At 46.1% G+C, this 3,369-nt stretch overlaps 1 pseudogene; it reads left to right on the top strand.

Annotated features, from left to right (window-relative positions):
* The first annotated feature begins 1,075 nt into the window (after positions 1 to 1,075).
* LOC130267909 (U2 spliceosomal RNA) lies at positions 1,076 to 1,213 on the top strand (annotated as a pseudogene).
* The last annotated feature ends 2,156 nt before the right edge of the window (positions 1,214 to 3,369 follow it).

The raw sequence follows: 3,369 nt of genomic DNA, 5'->3' as shown, positions 1-3,369 counted from the left end.
AGTTGTAGTACTGTAGTTGTTAAAGAAAAAAAAGATGTTTTCATCAGGTTGCCCCCAGCAACCAATCAGATTGCTTCTTTCATTCTTGAGAAGACCTCTGAAAAATAAAAGAAGTGATCTGATTGGTTGCTTAGAGCAACTGGACAACATTTCCTCTCCACAGGTACATTTCCCCGATTGTCTTCATATTTAGGATGAGAATCTACTGACAAAGTGAGTAGCCAACCATTTCTGGGCATAAAACTCTGTAAGAGACAGCAGTCTGGGGGCGTCTGTGGTGGACATGAAGGAAGGGGGGGGGGTTCAGGGAAATTGAGATTTGACGTCTGCAGCGAGCGCTTCTCACTGAGCGACGGGTCTCTTCCCAGGTATTGCAGGGGGACCCCGCACGATCAGCTACTTATCCCATAACCCATGGATAGGGGATAAGTTAATTTTTGCCATAGTTCTCCTTTAATTGGCCAGAACACACCCAAAATCAGTCCCAGCCAAACATTGCTTCGTGTCCTGTCATTTCTCCCAGCTGTTCTTTTTCTACCTGCTTGTAAGGCATGCCTACACTCTCTAATTCCTTAAAGTGGTACTCCGCCCCTAGATATCTTATCCCCTACCTTAAAGATAGGACAAAAGATGACTGATCACTGGGATCCCCGCGATCTTCATGCAGCACCCGGCGTTCTGAATAATATATTTAGAACTCTGGGTTCTCGTGGTGCGGGTCATGACCTCACGCCACGCCCTTTCCATTTATGTCTATGGGAGGTGGTGTGATGTCACAAGAAGGTGTGGCATGATGTCACGAATCTTACCACAGGAACCAGTGATCTAAACATACTATTTAGAATTTTGGTTGCTGCATGGAGATTGCTGGGGTCCCAGCAGCAGGATCCCCTTGATCAGACATCTTATCCCCTATCCTTTACATAGGGGATAAGATATCTAGAGGCGGAGTACCCCTTTAAGGGACAGTTCATGTACCCAAAAGTTGATCCTTTGCAACCGTATGACCCCTAGCAAGTTCCCTGCATGAGTCCCATTCATCAGAAAAAGGCTTGTGCATGGAACTTGCTGTTTGTTCGCTTCTCGGCCTTTTGGCTAAGATCAAGTGTAGTATCTGTTCTTAACAGTTTTTCATGTCGGTGTACGGTGACGCCGGTATGGGGCTGGTGGGGATGGGTGCTGCATGAAGGATGCAGGTGTACCAGGGCTTTCCGGGGCTGGTTCTGAGGAATCAGCTCGACGGCTGCCCCGATGTGACCTGTTCCCTCCGGGTCTCGCCATGAGGCTGAGAGGGTCTAGAGCCGAGGTACTTTTGTGCCTCGGGGAGTGGTGACCCCGAGGTGCCGAAGCTCACTGGGAGGATAGGCTCACTGAGTTGAAGCACGGGCACCATAATCTCTTCACCTTGTGGTAGACATGTGCAATTCGGTTCGGCACGAATGTCTAATTTACCGAATTTTACCGTTTTCGTGCATTCGGACCGATCCGAATGCACGAAAACATATTTTGAACATTCCCGAATTGCCACGACAATACGAATAGCAAAGTAACGAATACATTCGTTATTTCCAGAACATTCGGTAAATCTTTTTATTCTTTTTTTGGACTTTAGCGATCCTATAAAATTATGGAGATACCTTTTTTTATTAAAATTTCGTAGGGTATCATAAAAAAATCATAATAAAAAAGATACAGTAGTGATGAAAAAAATTGTATCTAACGAAATGTATCATTTTTATTATGAAATGTTTATTCATTTTTAAACAGGGATCAATTTATGTGAGCGGGTAAAGCACTAAAAATGTAGCCGACAATAGTAAAAATGTAGTGTGTGCGTGTTTTTCACTTTAAAAAAAATATTTTTTAGGTAGTACTACTACTCCCAGCATGGAACACCCTGTTCCATGATGGGAGTAGTAGTTACCTGTACTAATTGACAGATCGCAGGGGTCCCTTGCGATCCTCTTGTATAATGTATAGATGCGGCGGCTGCTCTTCTATGGTCCCCTGCACTCACGTATATATACACATATTCATATTTCCCGCAGAGCTGTGATTGGCCAGATCATTCCAGCCAATCACAGCTCTCTGTGAGAAATAGGAATATGTGTATATATACGGCCATGCAGGGGACCATAGGAGAACGGCCGCCGCATTCATACATTATACTGGAGGATCGCAGCGGCTGTCAGGAGTGATACCCGCAGTGATCTTTCCTTTACTACAAGTACGACCACTCCCAACATGGAGTACACTCTGCTCCATGCTGGGAGCTGTAGTACCTGCATTAATAGACAGATCGCAGTGGGTGTCAGAAGTTACACTTGCTGCGATATGTCTATTAATGCAGGTACTACAGCTCCCAGCATGGAGCAGAGTGTTCTCCATGTTGGGAGTATTAGTACCTGCAGTAAGGGACAGATCCCAGGGATGTCACTCCTCCTGACACCCGCTGCGATCCTCCTGATGTGAATGTCGGGATCAGCTGTTCTCAGGGCTACAGAGCCGGGAGAACAGCTGACGCTGAGCCGTAGGTATACATCGTATATCTACTGCCCAGCAAGAACTTACAGTGAGCCTGCAATGTGTATATAGTATACACATTGCTGGCGCACTTAACCCCTTGCTGAGCTGTGCACTATGCGCAAGCCCAGCAAGGGAAGAGTTAACTTACACTGCTGGACAGTGTAGGTTAACCCTTTGGGCGGTATACACTATATACAGCTATCTATAGATAGCTGTATACAGTGTATACAGAAGACGAAGTCCAGCTTACTTCCCTCGAGTCCCGGGCATACTGGGAGTTGTAGTTTTGCACCAATTGGTGGCTCCCTGTTTGGGTAGACATTGCATCATGGGTGCTCTCCCCAGCAGACAGCGCCAGATATGTCATAACCATTTTTTTTGTGTTTTTTTTCGTTTCAGATCCGTGTATGCAGAGGATTACTGCGGATTCGATGGATTACGGCGGATTATTTTTTTTTCCTTTAATAAAATGGTTAACGAGGGCTGTGGGGGAGTGCTTTTTTAAATAAAATAATTTTTCCAATGTGTTGTGTTTTTTTTTTTTATTGAATTTTCAGGGTTAGTAGTGGAAGCTGTCTTATTGACGGAATCCATTACTAGGCCAGGGCTTAGTGCTCGCCACAAAAACAGCTAGCGCTAACCCCCAATTATTACCCCGGTACCCACCGCCACAAGGGTGCCGGGAAGAGCCGGTACCAACAGGCCCGGAGCGTCAAAAATGGCGCTCCTGGGCCTAGGCGGTAACAGGCTGGCGTTATTTAGGCTGGGGAGGGCCAGTAACAATGGTCCTCGCCCACACTGGTAACGTCAGGCTGTTGCTGTTTGGTTGGTATTGTGCTGAGA

This window comes from Hyla sarda, chromosome 4 (genome assembly GCF_029499605.1).
Source record: "Hyla sarda isolate aHylSar1 chromosome 4, aHylSar1.hap1, whole genome shotgun sequence".
Classification (NCBI taxonomy): Eukaryota; Metazoa; Chordata; class Amphibia; order Anura; family Hylidae; genus Hyla; species Hyla sarda.
The sequence above is the reverse complement of the archived record's forward strand: the minus strand, read 5'-3'. Positions and strand labels throughout refer to the sequence as shown.